Source organism: Capra hircus, chromosome 21 (assembly GCF_001704415.2).
Source record: "Capra hircus breed San Clemente chromosome 21, ASM170441v1, whole genome shotgun sequence".
NCBI classification, from domain to species: Eukaryota; Metazoa; Chordata; class Mammalia; order Artiodactyla; family Bovidae; genus Capra; species Capra hircus.
Genome location: NC_030828.1, coordinates 41,233,271 through 41,258,544, shown reverse-complemented (window position 1 = coordinate 41,258,544; position 25,274 = coordinate 41,233,271). Strand labels below are relative to the sequence as shown.

Below are 25,274 nucleotides of genomic sequence, written 5' to 3'. Positions count from 1 at the left end.
TTGCTTTTTCTGTCCCCTCCTAGAGATAGCACCCGCACCTTCTGCAGCTGAAAAGACTGGAGCACTGAGTGGTATAAACAGCAGTGTTTAGACTAGAGATCACTAAGATCTAGGTATAACAGACTTAAGGATCCCTCGTAATCCATACTACTTTATTAACATCTGAATGTTAAGTATCCAGGGAAGAAAACTGGTAAGAAAAATAGGGCAGATCTCAGACCTAGAAGGACAAACACTGCTGGAGTTAGTTCCTTTTGAAGTCCTTGGAAACCACATAACATGAACAGCAGGTGATGCTATTTTCATCACACGGTCATTGCCGCACTCTGAGGACAGGGAAATAATGCACCCTGCTCATCGGTGTTCACACCGATTTGTATTTCTGTGTGTCCCCTGCTACAGTGTTGCTCAGCCAACCTGTACACACAGGTCTTTCAATCTTTGCACAATCCTTCTATTTTCTTAACCACTTCTGTCATCGTTCCCTAAACTTCCCTCCCCTTCACTCAGCCTATTCTGTTCGGACTCAAGAAGTAGAGACTCCTGATTCATGATGACCTTGAGTGAGATCACAGCTAATTAGGAATGATCATATCTGTGAAGAGCATTTCCCTTGAACTCAAAACCCAATCACCACAGAAACTTAAGCACCTATACTGTGCAAGGCCCTGTGGAAATATAAGGAAGGGCCAGGGCAGAAAGAGAACTGAACTCAAGCACCAATAGATATGGATTCTAATTCCAGATCTGCCTATGACTAATTTTGTCAGTGTGAGCAAGTCAGCCTCCTGGCTTCAGTTCCTTCTCTGCTAAATAACTGAGCATAGTGTGACCAACTATCCCAGTTTGTCTAGGATTGCCAGGGCCAGCACTGAAAGCTGTGTCCCAGGAAACTTGTCAGTACCAAGTGAGCCAGGACAGTTAGTTCCACTCTTGCACAGTCTATTTGACTGGTTCTGATACTTCTAAGCATCAGATGCTTCTCAAGGCATGTTGTTTATGACCTTTTATGACCTTTTATGAGTGCGGACTGAGTCACAGAGACACAGGGTGGTGGCTACAATGAGAAGAATCTGCATGGCTTCCTGCCTCTTGGGTTGTGACTCACCAGGGATGTTGCAGGGCACCATTCCTAACATCTCAGGGGAGGAGATCAGCTGAGAATGGTACACTAAGGCAGGAGACACTCTTGGGTTTCCCAGTGGGAAAGAAATTCAAAAGCAATGGACTAGTGAGAAGAATTTGCAGTAAATGTTGAGGCTGCCAGCACTCTTGTAAGTGAGCCAATGGCCTCTTAAGCTACATCTACAACTGACGAGCTTCTTGGCCACCACCCCAGTGAAGGCTCCTTTCCCAGTTTAGACTATATTCAAATGGCTTGGCAGTAAGGCTTTTAGCTTACTTAGATATACAGACTTACTCCAGCAGGAGAGAATATGAAATCAACTTTCTAGTTAAGACTTAAAAATTTTTTTAATGCAAAAAACAAAAACAAAAAACAGAGTGAGTGACTGCCACTGCTGAGGTTGATAACAGAATCTGTTGTCCTATTTTCATGAGTTTCAAGAAAAGGATCCTCAGGACTTCCCTGGTGGTCCAGTGGGCAAGACTCCATGCTTTCATTGTAGGGGGCACAAGCTCTACCATCCTTGGTCAGGAAATGAAGACTCCACATTCCACATGCTGTGTGGCACTCCAGATGGGGTGGGGGATGCTAGCCTAACTTGAATAGAAAGACAGCTGAACCCAAGGCCTTAAGTAGATTTACTACATGGCAAACAACTATAGAGGTTGCCAGCTGGCCCTGAGCTGACTCAGAAAAATGATGTAGCTTGCTACAGATTTATACTTATTTTAGAAGCAATCTTCAGAATCACCTTGCATATTTTTATGCGCTTGATTTCATTTTGACTTTATGCTTAAGATCAACTCCTATTTCAATCTCACCTTGTGGAATAAATCTGGCCTAATTTCCTTCTCAGTCATTCTTCTTAAATACCTGGATCCAGAACACAAGCCCCAAATAATTATTGAGTGGAGATAGAATAAATGTACATGGAGAAAGTCAAAAGAGCTAGATTAACACAGGCTATTTAAGGAGCTAAGAAAGAAATCAAGGACTTTCTCTAACTCAAGAAATTAAGAGAGCAGTTTTGTAAAGACTCTTACCCACCCTTGGCCAATCAAAAATACAGTAAAGTCATGGACTTCTCTGGTGGCGAAGTGGTTAAGAAACCACTACCCATGGAGGTGACACAGATCTCTGGTCTGGGAAGATCCCACAGGCAGCGGAAAAACTAACCCCACACGCCACAACTACTGAGCCAGCCCTCTGGAGCCTGTGCTCCGCAACAAGAGAAGCCACCGCAATGAGAAGCCTGCAATTAGAGAAAGCTCATGAGCAGCAACAAAGACCCGATGTAGCCAAAAATAAACAATAAATAAATGTTTTAAAAAATAAATTAAAAAATCTTTTAAAAAATACAGCAAAATCAAGTTAAACTGGTTTAATAAGTGTGTGCCAAACAGTATTATAGTATTTCCCCTAAGCAAATTTGCTCCTCTGCCCTGTTAGCTCTACTGTAGTATAATCAAAAGCAATTAACAAAGAAAACTTTTAGCTATAATCTCAAGAGCTAACTGTCTGGAGACTAACTATGACGCAAATGAAAATTCGTGTTCACCCATAACCTAGACAGCAGTAAAGGGATCTAAGGACGCGGGTATCTATAGGAGACACTTTTGGTGACATAAGGTCAACATGGGACAGAATGGCTAAATAAGAAGACTCCGGGCATGGGACTTTATTTTATTTTAGCCAGGCCATGTGGCCTGCGGATCTTAGTTCCCCAACCAGAGACAGAACCTATGCCCTTGGCAGTGAAAGCACAGGGCTCTAACCATTGGACCACCAGGGAGTTCCCTAGGCCTGAGACTTAAAATTCTTTCACTTGAGGAGTATTCACTATACGTTACCTAATAGACTGTGAAGAAATGGCAAGATGTGTGCTGGTTTGCCTTGTCCACCCTGGCAGGTGATCAAAGTTCCCTTAATCAGCAAGACTGGGCCACCTGTCCTGTCCTCTTCCCTCTGAGTTTGTTAATCTCTCACCTATGGAGCTGAGAGAGAGCAAGAGGAGGGGTTGTAACTTCTGTAAATCCTACCTGGGAGGGAATTTCTGACAGATCAGATGACATCAAATAGATTGAATCACAGCCTGATTCAGCCTAAGCGTGTATCAGAACTATCAAACTCATCTAACCAGATGTCAGTGATGTACTCACATCCCAGCAGACATCCTCTGGGCGCCTACTGTGTGCTGGGGACACTCAGCTTAGAAGGTGCATAAATTCTTCCTGATGGTTTTTTCCTATAAGATGAGGAGTTGTAGGTGTGGAGAGTTCAGGAGAAAACCCTATTTTTATCAGTGACTTTTTGGTATTTTTAATAGTAAAGTTATATATATTAAATTGATCTCTAAAACTTGATCATCTAGGGTTCTGTTTGCCACCTCATCTTGGTCCTCTGAAAGCAGGAATTTTTTTCCTTAAGTCACTCATTTGGGGTTAAGAATGAAAGTCATTTGCTATTTTATTCCCCTCCAAATCTCATACAGATCTAAGGTACCATTCTGTAAAGAATAAAAAGGCTAGATTCTTGGCTACATGCAGCTCTCCTAACCAGAACTCAGTATAATGGTGGTCTGGGCATGATGTGGCCTAATATGGACAAGAAGTGGGGCTTCCCAGGGGATGCTAGTGGTAAAGAACCCACCTGCCAATTCAGAAGACATAAGAGATGCAGGTTCAATCCCTGGGTGGGGAAGATCCCCTGGAGGAGGGCATGGCAACCCACTCCAGTACTCTTTCCTGGAGAATCCCATGGACAGAGGAGCCTGGCGGGCTGCAGTCCATAGCGACAAACAGAGTCGGACACGACTGGAGCCACTTAGCGACACACACTCACATGGATGGGAAGTGCTGACTGGGGGTGGGGTGGAGGTCTATCCTGACTAGAGAAAGGCATTAGCACCACGTGTTCTTGGCCCAAATATTCTAGACCACAGGATGTGGCATTCCTATTGCAACCAAAAACTTAGAACTCCAGGTTCTAGTCCCAAAGAACATAAAATGCAATGAGGTGGATCTATATTTTGCCTCTCAAATGGAGTCACATTCTTCATCATGTTTCCAAAGTTTCCAGGAAAATTAAGCATTTTGTGCTCTTTAAAAAAAAAAAAAAACAGGTCAGTAATTTAGCCTGTTGGTATGAAAGTCTTGCTATAAAGTTCTGTTTTATCTGGCAGGCTAAAAAATCCCACCATCTTCGGATGTTGCTGCAATTAGTGAGATTCTGCACATTCCGCCCTTTTCATTTTTAGGGATAAAGTGAAAGTGTCAGTCACTCAGTCATGTCCAACTCTTCACAGCCCCATGGACTATCGTCCACTAGGCTCCTCTATCCATGGGATTCTCCAGGCAAGAATACTGGAGTTGGTTACCATTCCCTTCTCCAGGGGATCTTCCCAACCCAGGGATCGAACCTTGGTCTCCAGCATCTGCAGGCAGCAGATCTGCAGGCAGATTCTTTACCATCTGAGCCACCAGGGAAGCCCTCTTTAGGGATAAGTACATATGAAATAAGGCTTGTAAATACATTATTGTTATCATTATTATTATTTTGGTCACACTGAGTTTTGCAGGATCTCAGCTCCCCAACCAGGACTGAACCCAGGCCACAGCAGTGAAAGCTCAGAACACTAACCACTAGGCAACCAGAACTGCCAAGGTTATTGTTCTTCTTTAGTGCTATAGAGAAGAAAGGACTTCTTCCCAAGCAACTCAACCTTTCTGAGAAATTAAATGTCCATGTAAGTGTCCCTCAGAATAGCCACATATGCAGAACATGAAGGGAATGGATTGTCCCTCAGTAGTTTCTTCTGGTCCTAAGATGCAGACAATCTGAATCTTTATTATAAAGCAGTACATTTAATAGCTTATCCTGGCTTTCTAGTCCTAGGTCCAGATGATGTTGATGCCCAAGAAAAACTGGATTGTCAAGAAGGATGATGGCCAAGAAGGATGTCAACAGGTCAAAGAACTCTAGCTGGCAAACAAGAAGCCCAACCTTCATGTTGTAAGGGAGCAAAATTTGCCACCTGAAGATGTCCTCATGGCAGGCAGATTATATCAAGCTGAAAACAATTAAGGCCCAAAACACTCAGAAAGAAACTTTGACCTTCCCCCTAACTGACTAAAAGAATGTAGGCAGAGGATCTCTTCTACCAGGAGCTGTTACCATAGATAACTATAGTATGAATTAGGTGTGGTTAGACAGAGAGAAACCTAACAAAGTCTGTTAAGTCCTCTCTGTGTCCCACCATCTCTGCATGCCCAGCAAACATTTATCTACCAAACATTTGCTCTTCCATCTCTAAGTGCTTTGCCTCCTTACCCTTTGAAAGTCCCAAACCACTACTCCAAACATCCTCTTTCATCTTTAGATGTTCTTGCCTGGAGAATCCCAGGGACGGGGGAGCCTGGTCAGCTGCCGTCTACGGGGTCGCACAGAGCTGGATACGACTGAAGTGACTTAGCAGCAAAGCTGATATTTAAGATAAAGGTTTCAGCCATTTTAGCAAGTTACTCAGGGCTTCCCAGGTGGCACAGTGGAAATGAATTTGCCTGCCAAAGCAGAAGACACAAGAGAAGCGGGTTTGATCCTTGGGTCAGAAAATCCCCTGGAGGAGGAAATGGTAACCCACTCCAGGATTCTTGCATGGGAAATCCCATAGACCAGGGAGCTGGTGGGCTATACAGTCCATGGGGTTCCAAAGAGTGGGGCACAATTGAGCAGACACACACACACAGCAAGTTACTCAGTTTACCTGGATCCCCTCCAGGTATACATGTGATTAAACTTTTGTTTGGTTTTCTTCTTAATCTGTCTCATGTCAATTTTTAGACAAGCCAGAAAAAACTAGAAGGTTAGAGGAAAATGTCTTCTTTCCAATAATGTCACGAGAGCCATGCAGTCTCCCGACTTGCAAGACTACTCAGGGAAGGGACAGTTGACCCAGAGACACTTCAATGTGTCCCTTACCAACAGTGTAGCCAATATCACCAGGATTACCATGATTATTGCCATGATTTGCCTTTGAGATCACACCTGCCCCCCAGCACCACAGCTATCCTGAGACTGCCAGGCTAGCCAGAATGTCCTGAGAACAACCAACCAGCAAGACTCACCGGAGAGAAGCCAACAGAGACACCCCTAGATGGACCACTGGGTCGGCAACCAAATTCCAGGTTAGAGGCAGATATGGTCATCAACTTGATCAGCCAACTCAGGCTGGAGGAACTGTTTTGTGTTGCATAAATCTGTGTTTTTTGTAGAAGACAAAAAAAATTTTTTTTAAGTACTTAGGTTCATTTTGGAGAAGGAAATGACAACTACTGCAGTATTCTTGCCTGGAGAATCCCATGGGCAGAGAAGCCTGGTGGGCTACAGACCATAGGGTTGCAAAGAGTCAGACACGACTGAAGCGACTTAGTAGCTGCAGCATCAGGTTCATTTACCTATTTGTTCAAACCTCTATGATTACAAACCTAGAAAAGCTTTTGAATTATTGCCTTATTTTCATTTATTTAGACCATAAAATTACTACAGTCCCTTCTTGAACTAACACTCTATGTCTTTCATCATAGCATCTTCATGCTGTATTCTTTGGTATATCTTATTAGAAAGTCACATGAAGAGAAGAGTTTTAACTTCGTTGTAAGGCCAACAGTCATGTCTTAGTGATCAATATGGTCATGTATCTGCTGCTCAATAAATGTTTTCTGATGATTATAATGACCAATGCCTTTTTTCCATTCTTTGAACCCAGGCATTTTTGCCACTAATTGGTCACAAGCCTAATATTAGGACTCCTTACCTTTGGGTACAATCCTACCCTTAGGAATTTATTCTAAGTAAATATTAAAAACAACTGGTAAAAACATACAAAATAATTTATTTGAAGGATTATTTATAATAATTCAGAACTTTTTACAGCCCATGCTGTGCAACAAGGGAAACCACCACAATGAGATGCCCGTGCACTGCAATTAGAGAGTGGCTTCCGCTTGCTGCAGCTAAAGAGAGTCTGCACGCAGCGACGAAGACCCAGTGCAGGCAAAAATAAATATATAATGTTTAAAGTTCACAGACACTGTAAGATAAGGATTTGTTAAAAAATGTATAAAATCCAAGTGCTTCTGGGCTCACTGAATGCTGTTTCTCAGTGCCAGAAATAAATACTGTGGGATGTATTGAGATGAGAGCATACATACTTTGTTTTCTGCACCCAGGAATCCACAACACTGAGTGGACTTGTGTTTTTTTTTCTCCCTTCCTTCTGAGAACACAGAACTCCATCAGAGCCTTATGAAATATAACCAATGAGGCTATGAGGTATTTCTGGTAAAATACGGCAGAGGTATTTCTAGTGAAATATGGCAGAGCTATTTCCAGGAAAAAGGTTCCTTCCCCTTAACGTAGGAGAGAACTCTGCTTCCTACCCAAGTAGTCTGAAGAAACATTGGTTCATAGAAGTATGTCAAGAAACTGGAAAAATGCCGTTCCTTTCCTTGCTATTCCAGTTTCTGACTGAAAAAAAATACTGGCGACCTCACAAGCTGGAAGTTATTCTGATCAATCTCAGAAGTCTGGTTTGCTCTACCAGGATCACTATTTCAAGCCTGTTCCTGGGGCTCTGTGCCACCTTTGCCTGCAACAAGGGAACGGAAACCCTCTGCCTTTTCTCCATAGCCAAGGGGCATTTGTACCTACCTCCTCCAACCCTCCTCCCCTCTCCCATTGAACAGTCTGTGTTTCTTGGCTTGTTGTACCTTCAGTCAAGGGGAGTATCAAAATTCAAAACTCTGGAAAGACCTGTCTCCCAGTGTGAGAAAGGTAACACAGGTGAGACGGGCGTGCCCCACATCACTACAGCAGAGGGGAAGGGGTTTCTGGCTGCCCAAAGTGAATGGCTAGACGTATGTTAAACAAAGCACAACACGGTTAAACAGTGATTAAGCGTCTCCAACTACGAGTACAGCCTTATATTTTGAAGACGTTAACTATAAGTACCCTGGAAGCTTGAATTAGAGGCCTAGCGCTGCCTATAGTGTAACATCCCTGTCTCGCCCATGAAGCCACTCACCATTTGTAGCACTGTACAAGAAAATGCTTTCAAAGCCCCAGATCATAAATAAACCAGAGAAACAAATCAGCAACTCCCCCCTACCTTACTCTTACACTGACCTGGGACTCCACAACTTGTTTACCCTGGTAAATGTGCTGACTTCATGTATCTCCATTGTATACACATTTCTACTGCAAAAGACTGAGAGAAAAATTTAAATCCATTTAGAAAAGTTTTGATGATCCTCAGCAACAACAGACATGTTGAGAAATAGGTACACACACTGGCCATTGGTAGAAGAGTAAACTGGTACAACATATTAGGGGCCAGTTATGTAATATCTACTTTTTCACTTTTTTTTTTTTTTTTTTGGCCACACCACACAGCTTGCAGGATCTTAGTTCCCTGACCAGGAATTGAACACACACCCTGAGCAGTGAAAGTGGAAAGTCCTAACCACTTGACTTCCAGGAAATTTCTAATACCTATTTTTTTAAAGTAATATATCTTTTTTCTATTTTTAAAAGTACATATAAGTAACATAAATGTCCATTGCTAAGACTCTGATTAAAGCATAATATAAATAAATAAATACTGGCATAATATGAAACTAATTCTTTTCAAGGAGCAAATCAGTTGTGCTGGTGTGTGAAAATGTCCAACAGACAATTGTTAAAAAAAAAAAAAAAGCTGCAAAGCAGAATGTATATTATGCTCTTATCTATGATTCTATTAGTAGATCATATATGTGTGTTTATATACAAGTTCTTTGTTGAAGCATGTATGTGTATGTTTGTAGGTGTGTGCCTTTTCTTTTTAATTTTTATTTTTACTTTATTTTACTTTATAATACTGTATTGGTTTTGCCATACATTGACTTGAATCCACCACGGGTGTACATGCGTTCCCAAACATGAACCCCCCTCCCACCTCCCTCCCCATGTGTGTGCTTTTATTAGCAAGGAAAATTTCCAGAAGGATATATAAAGTGAAAGTGAAAAGAAAGTGAAGTCGCTCAGTCGTGTCCGACTCTTTGCGACCCCATGGACTGTAGCCTACCAGGCTTCTCTGTCTATGGGATTTTCCAGGCAAGAATACTGGAGTGGGTTACCATTTCCTTCTCCAGGGGATCTTCCCGACCCAGGGATCGAACCCAGGTCTCCCGCATTGGAGGCAGGCACTTTAACCTCTGAGCCACCAGGGAATATATAAGAAACTATTAACAGTGATGAAGAACGAGTACCAGGAAATCATGTTATATCACTATTTACTGCTGAAATTTTTTACATGAACACAGTTTATCATTTAAAATGCTGACGAATAAAAAAATATCAGTGCATTTAGGCACAACTCTGGAAACATAATTAACCTTCCTTAATGCTAAAAATCAAGAATCTCAGAGTTGGTTCTGTGTTGAACAAAATTCTGCCTTTTGCTGGCAGCTTCTGAGCCCCATTAGTAATTCTGGCTACTGAACAGCCCAGCAAGAAACATTAGTGCGTAAAGACCTTCCATGAACTTCTGTGTGTCAGTAAATCGGTGTCTAGAAGTGAGAATGTGCCCATGATACTGTTATAAATCACCATACACACACCGCCTTACATGCTCTTCAGTTTAGATGTTTAGCTGTTTTCAACACCCTTCCCGTGGGGTAACTAAGTGAGAAGATCCTTCTGGATTTCCATTCCTTAGAGGAAGGAGGGCAGGTAGGTCCCAAGGTGACTCTAGTATTTTCTAATTACTCCATCCACCTTCCAGCTAGCCGCTAAGAGACTGAGAGATCAAAGGACTGGGGACTACTGGGGAGGTTTCTGTTTTGTTGAGTCATTGTAAACATATCCTCTCATTTCTAAGGCATCAGCTTCTTCGATCCCATCACGGTGTTTTATCATCGGTTACTTTTATAGTAACATTTATTTGTGTTATTTAAGTGTGTTCACTGGTCCTGGGGAACTCTGGATTTAAGCGCTACCATCCGGGAAAGAAGTTTATGCTCTGTCCTCCAATCGCCAATGAACGCAAGCTCAGATCCAGTAGCTGCCAGGCTACTGGAGAGAGGAGTGACTGACAGCCCAGAGTGAGGAAGTCACACACTCAGAGCTCATGCAGGGCGGCTGGGGTGAGGAAGGAGAGCTGCCTGCAGAGGCAGCTAGCTTGTGCCCTGCTCTGAATCCTGGAGGATGGTGGGCAGAGCCCTACTCTAGGAAGAGACAAAATCACACACCTACCCATGGAGCTCCCTGAGCCACGGTGATGAGCTCCAGGCTCAAAGAAGGCACTGGGAAAAGAGAGCAAGAGGACGGAGGAGCAGGCGAACATGGAGCACAGCTCTCTCCACAGACCCATCAGGAATGCACCTCAAACAGAAGTGCACACAGAATACCAGCTGGGAGTGGCCAGGAGTACCTGACCAGCGGAGAAGAACCACGCAAAACTCGGCAGGATGAAGGAAGTAGTGGGGAAACAGGAGTGTTAGTAGGACTGCGCCTGCCCTCTGCGGGTGGGGGAACTGAAGCAGGGGTCCAATCCCCACATCAGGGCAACTATCTGAGACAGCCGAGAAACATCTAAGGCTGAGAGTGAAACCGCTGATCTGTGGCAGCCTAAATAGAATGAGAATCAGATAATCCTTGCTACAGCCATACACACCCTGGACAGAAACGCTGGTCCTCTGGAAGGCACAGTAGCTGGAAGCTGGAGTTTAGGGACTGCGGAGCAATCCCACAGTGAAGGCTGCTGTTGACTGAACAATAGAGAGGCTGGCCCATCAAATGCCTGACACACTGAACTGCAGAGCAGGACCCCAGTCAGGGTGCCCCTCTATGTGCCTGATGCGCCACACAACTGAGAAGGACCCCAGGCAAGGGAGCCCTCTAAGCGTCTGAACGGGTGGAGTTACAGAGAAAGACTGGTCAAAGAGGCCTTCTGATTGCCTGCTACAAGAGGCTCGAAAAAAGACTCTGATAGGGCCATAACTCCTGTGGTGGAGGCAGTCGTGTCCCTGCATACTTGGTGCCTCCAGGGTCCCCACAAGCCAAGCAGTTGCACCATCTTCACACTCAACTCTCAATGGGGCAGAGCTGCCACAGGCAAAAATAGTCTTGCGCCTATCCATGCAGGGTCACTTTGGTCATGTCCAGCGCTGTGCAACCCTGTAGACTGTGGCCTGCCAGGCTTCTCCGTCAGGGAAGGGGGTTCTCCAGGCAAGAATACTGGCGGGTATTGGCCAACACTAGTTGCCATACCCTTCTAGAGCACTATATTTCCTGCTGCCCTAGCCACCAACTCCCCTGAGTACCTGGTGCTGCCAGAACCTTGCAACCCAAGCAGCTGCACCACCCCCATACCTGGCCCTCACAGGGGCAAACCCAAGTCCTCCAGCGCAGCCTCAGGAGCAAAGAGAACGATCCACATGTAGAGGTGGAAATAAAACCACAACTGAAACCCAGGGCAGTGTGGCTAAGGAAGAAGACCCAAAACCTTCCAACCAGCTGTATAAGCTGCAGCTTTAATCCACATGGTCAACAAGGCAGACTCTGTGTCTATGGAATATATATAAAAGGTCATTGAGAGCTCCCACAAAGAAAACACACTAGCTCTGATAGCTGTGGACATTGGAGGCAAGAACACACAGGAGTAGGACCAGATTAGAATCTGAGCTGCTCCCACAGCAGACCCAGAGATCAGTACAGTGTTGGAGGGCATCCTAGGGAGGTAAGGTGGACTGTGACTCCCAGCGAGGGAAAGGACTCTGACAGCAGTGACTCAAGAAAAACATTTATTATTCTCATTTTTTGACTTGTTCTATAGATGCTTTTGGATTTTTTTTTTCCATTTTCTCCCCCTCTGTTGTAGTTGTCAATTTTCTTGGCACTATGAAGATGGTGACTGCAGCCATGAAATTAAAAGATGCTTACTCCTTGGAAGAAAAGTTATGACCAACCTAGATAGTATATTCAAAAGCAGAGACATTACTTTGCCGACTAAGGTCCGTCTAGTCAAGGCTATGGTTTTTCCTGTGGTCATGTATGGATGTGAGAGTTGGACTGTGAAAAAGCCTGAGCACCAAAGAATTGATGCCTTTGAACTGTGGTGTTGGAGAAGACTCTTGAGAGTCCCTTGGACTGCAAGGAGATCCAACCAGTCCATTCTGAAGGAGATCAGCCCTGGGATTTCTTTGGAAGGAATGATGCTAAAGCTGAAACTCTAGTACTTTGGCCACCTCATGTGAAGAGTTGACTCATTGGAAAAGACTCTGTCGCTGGGAGGGATTGGGGGCAGGAGGAGAAGGGGACGACAGAGGATGAGATGGCTGGATGGCATCACGGACTCGATGGACGTGAGTCTGAGTGGACTCCGGGAGATGGTGATGGAAAGGGAGGCCTGGCGTGCTGTGATTCATGGGGTCACAAAGAGTCAGACACGACTGAGCGACTGAACTGAACTGATAAAATCCAATTTAGCTTTTGAGCTTTGTTTTGTTCCCTCAGTCACATTTTTTACTGTTGTTATAAACCTCTGCCTCTACGTTGGGCTTTTGCAGTTCTGTGGAGTTTTCCTTTTTTTTTTAACTTTTTTAAATTTTAATTTTTTAAACATTATTGTTTTTTCTACATTTATTCCTTTGTTTGCTTTTCCTATTGTTCTTTTCCCCTTGCAGTTAATCTTTAATGTATATAAATCTTCCTTATCTACCTCTTTTTAACTTTGCATGTCCTTTCTTTCTTTCCTTTCCACTCAACATATTTGTTAGTTTTATTTTCATTGGTTTATTCCCCAATTGGCACCTTGCTTTTGTTTTGTTTTCCAGTTTGTGCTTCAGTTAGTTTTATTCCAGTAGATATAATTCTTGGTTTCCTTTGTTGGCCATGTTGATCTATTGTACTTTATTTTTTGTTGGACTGTTTTGATTTTGCAGTTCTGTGAGTTTTCCTTTTTTTCCTGTTTTTTCTTTCTTCTTCTGTTTCTTCTCTTTTCTCTTTTTAATAGTTTTAACTTATAACTTTTTGCTTTAGTTAGTTTTGTTCTTAACTGGTAAATATAATTTTTGATTTCGTTTGTTCGCAGGGTCAGTCTACTTTATTTTTGTTGGACTGTTTTGACTTTGCTCATGGATATAATTGTATAAGTGTATATTCCATCATTTTAATTATTATTTGCCTGATTTTATAACTGCTATTTACCTGGAGTTCACCTTCGGTTTCTCATTTTTGGATATTTGTTTTAATCTCACTTAATGCCATACAAACCACTTGTGGGATCTTCGTTCCTGACCAGATATTAAGCCCTGAGCATTTGTAGTGGGAGCACTGACTCTAAGACCCTAGATTACCAGAGAACTAACCTAGGGAGTATCAAAAAGTGAGAACTCACACAAACGAAACCACTTGAATACAGACCCAGCATCACTCAACCACCAGTAGCACACTGTGCAGGGGGCTTCATCTAAACAATGAACAAGACAAAAATACAAATCCAATTATCAGCAGACACAACTACCACCTCACTCAGCCCTGCTCATCAGAGGAAAAACAAACAAACAAAAACTCAACCCAAATCTCACCCTGTAGGAAGCATACACAAACCACTGGACCAACCTTAGGGCAGAAAACAAAAGGAAGAAAGAATTCAACCTTCTTCATGGAAAGAATTCAACTTTCCTTGAAGCCAGGGAAAAGGAGACCTCAAACACAATAAGTTAAAAAAAATAATAATGAAAAGGCAAAGGAATACTAACCAAATGAAGGAACAAACTAGAAACACAGAAGTCCAAATAAATGAAGAGAAAATAGGCAAACTACTTGAAAAGGAATTCAGAATAATGATAGTAAAGATGATCAAAAACCTTGAAAACAAAGTGGAGAAAATGCAAGAATCAATTAACAAAGACCTAGAAGGATTAAAGAATAAACATGCAGAGACAAACAACAGAATTACTGAAATTAAAAATACTCTAGAAAGAATCAATAGCAGAATATTTGAAGCAGAGCAAATCAGTGAGCTGGAAGATAAAATGGTGTAAATAACTTCTGAAGGGCAGAAAAAAGTAAAAAAAAATGAAAAGAGCTGAGGACAGTCTCAGAGACCTCTGGGACCATATCAAATGCACCAACATTCAAATTATAGGGGTCCTAGAAGAAGAAGAGAAAGAGAAAGGGTATGAGAAAATTTCTGAAGAGATTATAGTTGAAAATTTCCCCAACATGGAAAAGGAAATAGTCAATCAAGTCCAAGAGGCACAAAGGGCTCCATACAGGATAAACCCAAGGAGAAACATCCCAAGACACATACTAATCAAACTAATAACAACTAAACACAAAGAAAGAATACTAAAAGCAGCAAGGGAGAAGAAACAAGTAACATACAAGGTAAATCCATACGCTTAACACCTGATCTTTCAGCAGAAACTCTGCAGGCCAGAAGGGAATGGCAGGATATATTTAAAGCACTGAAAGGGAAAAATCTACAACCATGATAACTGTACCCGGCAAGGATCTCATTCAAAATTGATGGAGAAATGAAAAGCTTTTCAGTAGCACCAAACCACCTTTACAACAAATGTTAAAGAGACTTAAATAGTCAAGAAATACAAGAGAAGAAAAAAGATCTACAAAATCAACGTCAAACAATTAATAAAATGGCACTGGGAACATATATATCAATAATTAATTTAAATGTAAATGGATTAAATGCTCTAACCAAAAGACACTGGCTGGCTGAATGGATACAAAAACAAGACCCATATATATGCTATCTCCAAGAAACATACTTCAGATCTAAAGATACATATAAACTGAAAGTGAAATGATGGAAAAACATATTTCATGCAAATGGGAAGCAAAAGAAAGCTGGAGTAGCAATCCTCATACCAGACAAAATAGACCTTAAAATAAAGAAGATTATAAGAGATAAGAAAGGACACTACCTAATGATCAAGGGATCAATCCAAGAGGAAGAACATAACAACTGTAAATATCCATGCACCTAACATAGGAGCACGTCAATACATAAGACAAACACTAACAGACATAAAAGCAGAAATTGACAGTAACACAATAACAGCAGGAGACTTTAACACCCCCCTCACACCAATGGACAGATCATCAAAACAGAAAATTAATAAGGAAACACAAGTCTTAAATGACACATTAGATGAGATGGATCTCATTGATATCTTGAGGACATTCCATCCAAATGCAGAAAAATATACCTTCTTCTCAAGTGTACATGGGACATTCTCCAGGACAGACCACATCTTGTGTCACAAATCAAACCTCAGTAAATTTAAGAAAACTGAAATTGTATCAAGCATCTTCTCTGACCACAATGCTATAAGACTAGATACCAATTACAAGAAAAAAACTGTAAGAAACATATACACCTGGAGATTAATACATTTCTTAATAACCAACAGGTTACTGAAGAAATCAAAAGGGAAATTAAAAAATTCCTACAAACAAATGAAAATGAAAACATGACAACTCAAAACCTGTGGGATGCAGCAAAAGTAGTTCTAAGAGGGAAGTGTATAGTAATACAATCCTACCTCAAGAAACAAGAAAAACCTTGAGCAGACAACCTAACTTTACACCTAAAACAACCGGAAAAAGAACAAAAAAACCCTAAAATTAGTAGAAAGAATAAATAGACAGATTCTTAGAAAAGTCCAAGCTTCCAAGACTGAACAAGAAAGAAACAGAAATTATGAACCACCCAATTAAAAGCACTGAAATGAATCTGTGATCAAAAATCTCCCCAAAAACAAAAGCCCAGGACCAAATGGCTTCACAGGAGAATTCTATCAAACATTTAGAGAAGAGCTAATGCCTATCCTTCTAAAAACTCTTTCAAAAAATTGCAGAGGAAGGAACACTTCCAAACTCATTCTGCGAGGCCACCATCATTCTGATATCAAAACCAGACAAAGACAACACAGAAAAAGAAAACCACAGGCCAGTATCACTGATGAACACAGATGCAAAAATCCTCAACAAAATGTTAGCAAACAGAATTCAGCAACACATCAAAAAGCTCATACACCATGATCAAGTTGGGTTTATTCCAGGGATGCAAGGATTCTTTAATATATGCTAATCAATCAATGTGATACACCATATTAACAAATTGAAAGATAAAAACCATATGATAATCTCAAAAGATGCAGAAAAAGCCTTTGACAAAATTCAGCTCCCATTTATGATTAAAACTCTTCAAAAACTGGGCACAGAAGGAACCTACCTGACACGGTAAAGGCCATATATGATAAGTCTACAGCAAACATTATTCTCAATGGTGAGAAACTGATAGCACTCCCCCTAAGATCAGGAACAAGACAAGGGTGTCCACTTTCATCACTATTATTCAACGTAATTCTGGAAATCCTAGCCACAGCAATCAGAGAAGAAAAAGAAATAAAAGGAATCCAGATCAGAAAAGAAGTAAAGCTCTCACTGTTTGCAGATGAAATGATACTGCACACAGAAAACCCTAAAGATAGTATCATAAAATTACTAGAGCTAATTTAGCAAAGTTTCAGGATATAAAATCAATACACAGAAGTCACTTGCATTTCTATATACTAACAATGAAAATTCAGAAAGAGAAATTATGGCATCAATCCCATTCACCATTGCAACAAAAATAATTAAATATCTAGGAATAAACCTACCTAAAGAGATAAAAGAACTGTATGCAGAAAATTATAAGCCACTAGTAAAAGAAATCAAAGACAACATAAACAGATGGAGAGATATTCCATGTTCCTGGGCAGGAAAAATCAATATTGTGAACATGGCTATACTACCAATCACAATCTACAGATTCAATGTGATCACTATCAAATTATCAACGGCATTTTTCACAGAACCAGAACAAAAAATTTCACAATTCATATGGAAACACAAAAGACCCCGAATAGCCAAAGCAGTCTTGGAAAAGAAGAATGGAGCTGGAGGAATCAACCTTCCTGACTTCAGATTATACTACAAAGCTACAGTCATCAAGACATTATGGTACTGGCACAAAAACAGAAATAGAGACCATTGGAACAAGACAGAAAGCCCAGAAATAAACCCATGCACCTATGGGTACCCTATTTTTGACAAAGGAGGCAAGAATATACAGTGGGGCAAAGGCAGCCTTTTCAATAAATGGTGCTGGGAAAACTGGACAGCTACATGTAAAAGAATGAAATTAGAATACTTTCTAATACCATATACAAATATAAACTCAAAATGGATTAAAGACCTAAATGTAAGACCAGATATTATAAAACTCTTAGAGGAAAACATAGGCAGAACACTTGATATAAATCAAAGCAAGATCCTCTATGACCCACCTATCCTAGAGTAATGGAAATAAAAACTAAAGTAAACAAGGGGGACCTGATTAAACTTAAAAGCTTTTGCACAGCAAAAGAAATTGTAAGCAAGGTGATAAGACAACCCTCAGAATGGGAGAAAGTAATAGCAAATGAAACAACTGACAAAGGATTAACTTCCAAAATATACAAGCAGCTCACGCAACTGATTGCCAGAAAAGCAAGCAACCCAATCAAAAAGTGGGAAAGAGACCTAAACAGACATTTCTCCAAAGAAGACATACAGATGGCTAACAAACACATGAAAAGATGCTCAACATTGCTCATTATTAAATAAATGCAAATCAAAACTACAATGAAATATCACCTCAAACCAGTCAGAATGGCCATAATCAAAAAGTCTAGAAACAATAAATGCTGGAGAGGGTGTGGAGAAAAGGGACCACTCTTGCACTGTTGGTGGGGATGTAAATTAATACAACCACTGTGGAAGACAGTATAGCGATTCCTTAAAAAACTAGGAATAAAACCACCATATGACCCAGCAGTCCCACTCCTAGGCATATACCCTGAGGAAACCAAAACTGAAAAAGCCATTTTTATCCCAATGTTCACTGCAGCACTATTTACAATAGCTAGGACATGGAAGCAACCTACACGTCTATTGACAGATGAATGGATAAAGAAATTGTGGTACATATACACAACGGAATAGTACTCAGCCATAAAAAGGAATGCATTTGAGTTAGTTCTAATGAGGCGGATGAACCTAGAACCTACTATACAGAGTGAAGTAAGTCAGAAAGAGAAAGATAAATATTGTATTCTAATGCATATATACGGAATCTAGAAAAAATGGTACTGAAGAACTTATTTCAGTCATTCAGTTCACTCACTCAGTCATGTTTGACTCTTTGTGATCCCATGGACTGCAGCATGCCAGGTCTCCCTGTCCATTACCAACTCCCAGAGTTTACCCAAACTCATGTCCAAGTCAGTGATGCCATCCAACCATCTCATCCTCTGTCATCCCCTTCTCCTCCTGCCTTCAATCTTTCCCAGCATCAGGGTCTTTTCCAAGGAGTCAGTTCTTCACATCAGGTGGCCAAAGTACTGGAGTTTCAGCTTCAGCATCAGTCCTTCCAATGAATATTCAGGACTGATTTCCTTTAGAATGGACTGGTTGGATCTCCTTGCAGTCCAAGGGACTCTAAAGAGTCTTCCCCAACACCACAGCTCAAAAGGATCAATACTTCTGCGCTCAGCTTTCTTTATAGTCTAACTCTTACATCCATACATGGCTACTGGAAAAATCATAGCTTTGACTAGACAGATCTTTGTTGGCAAGGTAATGTCTCTGCTTTTTGATATGCTGTCTAGGTTAGTCATAACTTTTCTTCCAAGGAGCAAAATATTTATTTACAAGGCAACAATGGAGAAAGAGACATAGAGAGTAGACTTATGGACATGGGGAGAGGGGAGGAGATGGTGAGACAAATGGAATGAGTAAAATGGAAACTTCTATTACTATATGTAAAAGAGACAGCCAAGCGAGAATTCGCTGTATGGCTCAGCAAACTCAAACAGGGGCTCTGTATCAACCTAGAGGGGTGGGATGGTGAGGGAGATGGGAAGGAGGTTTAAAAGGGAGGGGGATATATGTAAACCTATGGCTGATTCATGTTGAGGTTTGACAGAAAATAACAAAATTCGGTAAAGCAATTATCCTTCAATAAAAAATAAACAAAACAAGAAGGCACTGAGCCACTGTTTACCCCTTAGTCCAGCTGTTTTTTGGGTCTCCCTTTTGAGTATAGCAGAGAATCCCAGCCTGGATCTTGTTTTGAACTGAGTTGTTAATTCAGGTAACAGGAAAAACAGTTGAGACCCTCATCTGGAGGTCGCACATTGTTGCCTTTATTATTTAAGTCAGGATATCCTGTTCTAAGGATACATGAGGGGCTTGGTCTTATATACACACTGAAGAGTCTGGGGGCGCAAATTCCCCTCAAGGGTTTCTCTCAAGCTCCCTGAGTAACTGCAGACATTCATATCCCCCAAATCTGTTAGATTTTGGATTAGGGAATTTTGAACTGTTTTCTTTCTTTCCCAAGGATCTACTTTCTCGCCACTCTTGGTATAAATAGCATTCTGAAAAATAAAGGTAACAGCAAACAGACAAACAAACAGAATCAGATAGTTCAGGAAACCAGAGCGACCGAAAAAAAACCTTTCTTCCCCTCTAAAGAATATGTGTGTGGGGCAGGGGGGGTGGAGGGGGGCACGTGTGTCCTATTTAAATCATAAAGAGAGTTATACTATACATTGTCTTGTAACCTTTTTTCTCTCATCTCTGATCTTGTTTCTTTGCCTACCTCTACCCCTCCTTCTTTCTGCTTCTATCCTCATTCTTTTGTGAAAGAATAAATACGTGTCTATGGTAAGAAAGGAAGGCTCAAAAACATCATGCATGACAAGGGAAAATATGTAGTGGTTAAGCCAGATTGACTCTTAGCTTTACTACTAAGTCAAATTATAATACTTAACCTCTGTCTCCAAGCTTCTCTATCTGCAAAATAGTGGGGCAGATAATAATGGCATCTACTTCTTAGGGGTATGGACTAGATTAAATGAGATCACAATTAAAGCAGTTAGAGCAATGCCTGGGATTTGGTAGGTGCTCAATATATTTTAGTTCTTAGTTACTAAGAGCTTCTCTTTCAGTGTTTGCATATTTTAAAAATAGAGCAGTTCTCTATCTCCATTTGCTACCATAACCCCTTCTCTGCTCTTCCTTCTCCTATAGGCTCTTCTTCCCCCTTTCCTTCCTCTTCCTGTTGTTATAAATTCTTATACTGCTCTTCCTTCTCTTACATGCCTATTCTTTTCCCATTTCCTGTAGCTGCCACTGCAGACACAACAAGCCATGAAGAACCCTGTCCCCGTTTAAAGGCACTGCCACACCTTGGGGCTGTCACCATTTCCACTGGCCCAGTTCAGGCTCTCAATCAGATTGCTTCCTTGGCTGGAGACATGCCATCATGGTGGCAAAATGCCTCAGGAGCCCTGGAAATGACTCACCAAAAGGGGGTGGAGACTCACTCCTGAATATTTGTGAGTCTGGGGACACCATAGGACCTGGAGCATTATTAAACTTTTGTAACATTTTTAAATGTGTTTTTAAAGACTCGGCTCTATTCCTGAGCCTCAGAACAAAATCACGGGTACTAGGGAATAGAAGAGGAACATGGAGGATTGTCAAGGCACAAACAAGGTGCTCTAAACATACTGATTAAATTAAGAAGGGCAGGGAGCTTCACTGGTGGCTCAGTGGTAAAGAATCTTCCTGCCAATGCAGAAGACACAGGTCTGATCTCTGATCTGCAAAGATCCCGTATGCCGCAAAGCAACTAAGCCCGTGCACAACTATTGAGCTTGTGTCCTAAAGCCTGGAAGCTGCAACTACTAAAGCCTGAGCATCCTAGAGCCTGTTCAGTTCAGTCGCTCAGTCATGTCCGACTCTTTGGGACCCCATGAACCACAGCATGTCGGGCCTCCCTGTCTATCACCAACTCCAGGAGTTCACCCAAACTCATGTCCATCGAGTCGGTGATGCCATCCAGCCATCTCATCCTCTGTTGTCCCCTTCTCCTCTGGCCTTCAATCTTTCCCAATATCAGAGTCTTTTCAAATGAGTCAGTTCTTTGTATCAGGTGGCCAAAGGATTGGAGTTTCAGCTTCAACATCAGTCCTTCCAATGAACACCCAGGACTGATCTCCTTTAGGATGGACTGATTGGATTTCCTTGCAGTCCAAGGTACTCTCAAGAGTCTTCTCCAACATCACAGTTCAAAAGCATCAATTCTTCTGCACTCAGCTTTCTTTATAGTCCAACTCTCACATCCATACATGACCACTGGAAAAACGATAGCCTTGACTAGACGGACCTTTGTTGAGAAAATAATGTCTGCTTTTTAATATGCTGTCTAGGTTGCTCATGACTTTCCTTCCAGGGAGTAAGTGTCTTTTAATTTCATGGCTACAGTCACCATATGCAGTGATTTTGGAGCCCCCAAAATTAAAGTCTGACACTGTTTCCACTGTTTCCCCATATTTGCCATGAAGTGATGGGACCAGATGCCATGATCTTCGTTTTCTGAATGTTGAGCTTTAGGCCAACTTTTTTACTCTCCTCTTACACTTTCATCAAGAGGCTCTTTAGTTCTTCTTCACTTTCTGCCATAAGGGTGGTATCATCTGCATATCTGAGGTTATTGATATTTCTCCCAGCAATCTTGATTCCAGCTTGTGCTTCATCCAGCCCGTACTCCACAATAAAAGAAGCCACCACAATAAGAAGCCTGTGCACTGCAACTTGAGAGTAGCCCCTGCTTGTCGTAACTAGAGAAAAGCCCATGCAGCAACAAAAACCCAGCACAGCCAAAAATAAATTAATTAAATTTAAAAACTGATTTAGATTATTAAAGCAAAAAAGTTGGTAACTGCAGGGACTTCCCTGGTGGTCCAATGGTTAAGAATCCGCCTGCCAATGCAGGGGACCTATGTTTAATCCCTGATTCAGGAAGATCTCACATGCTATGTAGCAACTAAGTCCGTGGGCCACAACTACTGATCCTGTATGCCCAACTACTGAAGCAGGTGCACCTTAGAGCCTGTGCTCCACCACAAGAGAAGCCACTGCAATGAGAAGCCGGAGTACTGCAAGAGAGTAGCCCCCGCTTGCCATAACTTGAGAAAAGGCCAAACAGCAACAAAGAAACAGCTCAGCCAAACATAAACAGACATACACATATATACATATTTAAGTGTCAACTGCAGGAAGTGCAATGAAGAGAGTTTGAGTTCTCTATTGCTGCCAACCAAAGTACCCTGAAATTTTCTATATAAAACACCAACAGGCTCCTCCTCATCCTGCTCTTGCTTTTCCTTTCTCTCTCCCCCGACCCCCTGCCCTCCTCCTCCTCATTATTATCATCATCTGAGGGTCCTAGGGGTGGGCTGGGCTCAACTGGAGGTTTCTGACTTGGGTTTTCTCATGGCATTTAAGTCAAATGGTGACTGGGGCTGCAGTCGCCTCAAAGATTTCTCTCATATATCTGGTGACTGATGCAGCTGATGCTGGCTGTCAACTGGGACCTCAGCAGGCCAGCATACATACCAGAACACATTCGAACCCAGGAATCCAACTAGGGTCTCCTGCATTGCAGGTGGATTCTTTACCAGCTGAGCCACCAGAGAAGCCCCCATGAGAGTTATGGCCATCCATATGACAGAGAAGAGGGATCAGAATCCAGCTCCTGATGAGAAGAGTGCTTAGGAATGTAGACATGTTTTAAAACCACCACAGTCTTCAAGTTCTGAGTGCCGTGGACTATTTGGAGTATGCCAGCTGAGGGTACTGTGTTGTCAAAATTAAAGGAATATCAGACAGGGAATACATTCACTTCATTTTCACAGGAATGTATCTTTGATCCCATGTTCAAAGGTCTTCAAGCTCTCTAAGTCTCTATGTCTTAGATCATCAGCCTTCCTCTCAGGTCTGACGCCTAGAGAATAGAAGGATGAGCCACATACCACCTGTGGTCCTGTGGCCTCCCTACCAAGTTTCACAACAAATGTAATAGCCCTTACTATCCTCATTCAATATTTACCATCCCTTCCTTCTAGGGCTCACTCAAGACGGAGGAATCTGGGATCTGCTAGGGCTAGAATAGTCTACAAAGAACTGGACATATACAAGCCAACCAACATCTTGTGTTCTCTCTTTCTGAGGCCATAACCACGAAAATTAGTAGTTAGAAACAAACATAAGGAAATTATCTATGCTAAATTACACACTCGCACACAACTTAGCGACTGAACACAGAGAGAATGTGCTGGCTAAGAGTACAAGCTTCCCAAAGACACAGTCCTCATCCTGGCTCTGCCACTTACTAGCTATGCATAAAGCAAATCATCTATCTTCTCACCTCCCCATCTATAAAATGGGAATGATAATAATAATGATATCCTACCCTGTCAAGGATTATACAGGATGGTATAGGGTCGGTAAACTTAAGCCTAAAAACATGTTTGTTAGAAGCAACATTTTAAAAGTATTTATAAGTCTATTTGACAGCTGATGTGCACCTCTCCAACCCTCTCCCCACCCTCCTACCCCCTTCACCCCCGCCAAAACAGTCATTCTAGGCACTTTGCCTTGCCCATCCAATGGGGTTGTACCAAGAATCACACAAAGTGCTCAGGCCCCAGCGTATGGTATATGTTTAGGTATGTGTATGTGTTCTTCTGATCAATAACCACTGATCCACACAGGTAACAGCTGAGGTGTCTGCTGTCTCTGTTTTTCACTCTGAAGTACCTACAGCATTCAGAAAGCAAAGGAATTTTCTGCTAAGATTTCCTACGGTCTGTCTGCCAAGGTACATTATACAACCATTTCTTTCTGAAGTTTCGCTGCCTCCCCATGATGGTGACAAAAAGTAAGATGCTTTTTTCCAGTTCTCTAGAACTTGCAGGCCTTCCTTTATCCACCACCTAGGGGAATGCTGTTCAAGCCCCAAGGATAATACCTGCTTTCCCCGCTGCTTCTCAAGACACCCTTGCTCAGTGGTTCTCAACATGTGTTTCACAGACCCTGAAGGGTCCCTGAGACCTTTCAATGGTGTTGGAGAAGTCAAAAATATTTTCAAATTACAGTAAAATGTTATTTGTCTTTTTTACCAGGTTGGCATTTGAACCAATGATACAAAATAGTGATGGGTAAAAAATGGTGGTATTGTGGCACTAATTAAGATGATGGTACTGAAGGGGTCCAGAATTTGCTACTATGGCATAAAAATTATTTTGAGCAGAAGGCATTGGAGTTCCTGAAGTCCCTTATCTGCTTAAAAGTAGAGGCTCCCAAAGGAACTCAACTGTCATAAATCCCCTGCTCTGGAGCAAGTACTATCCCTGGAAATGAGAAGTCTCCAAACCACCCTCCTCCCCTCCAAAAAAAAACAGTTTCTCCTGAGGGGTCATTCATCTTTCCAAAAGATCATTTGTTTTCCTTTCAGTACCGTTTCTCCCCAGACCCTTATTTTTTAACCTTTTATTTTTTATTGGGGTATAGCAGATTAACAATGTTTTGATAGTTTCAGGTTAACAGTGAAGGGAGTGAGCCCTACATATACATGTATCCATTCTCCCCCAAACTCCCTTCCCATCCAGGCTGCCACATAACATTGAGCAGAGTTCCATGTACTATACAATACATCCTTGTTGGTTATTCATTTTAAATATAGCAGTGAATACATGTCCACCCCTTATTTCCCTTTTACCCATCCTTCCCCCAGGCATTCATAAGTTTGTTCTCTAAATCCCCAGACCCTTCTTAAGTAAAGTCAACTGTTTTCCTTTAAGTGCCCTTCTCTCTCTTTCCCATAATAAGGGGGCATAAAAGCCCCAAATTTTAATTTCATCCAAATTCCACCTTCTTGAGTGACATTTTTCTGTGAACTCCAGTGTATCCTTATTTGAATAAAAATCTGTCTTGTCTTTTGCTAATCTGTTTGCCAGTTTAATGCGAAGATACTCAAGCACAGAATCTAAAAGGGTACAGGAAAACTTTTTTCTCCCCAACAGTACCAAACTACAGTAACAGTTGTATTCTCTCTACCACACACCTGCAGTAAAGAACAAAACAGTTTCACTTAAGAATGTCCTTGATGAAACAGTAAAAAGTATTACTTTCATTAAATCTT

At 41.7% G+C, this 25,274-nt stretch overlaps 1 protein-coding gene across 1 annotated transcript in view; it reads right to left on the bottom strand.

Annotated features, from left to right (window-relative positions):
- LOC108638478 (translation initiation factor IF-2-like) overlaps window positions 1-25,274 on the bottom strand; it is a 63,788-nt gene that overhangs the window by 13,527 nt on the left and 24,987 nt on the right. Inside the window, exon 5 of the mRNA XM_018065925.1 lies at window positions 6,250-6,381. The gene's annotated coding sequence lies outside the window, so the exon portion shown is untranslated. The remainder of the gene's footprint in view (window positions 1-6,249; window positions 6,382-25,274) is intronic.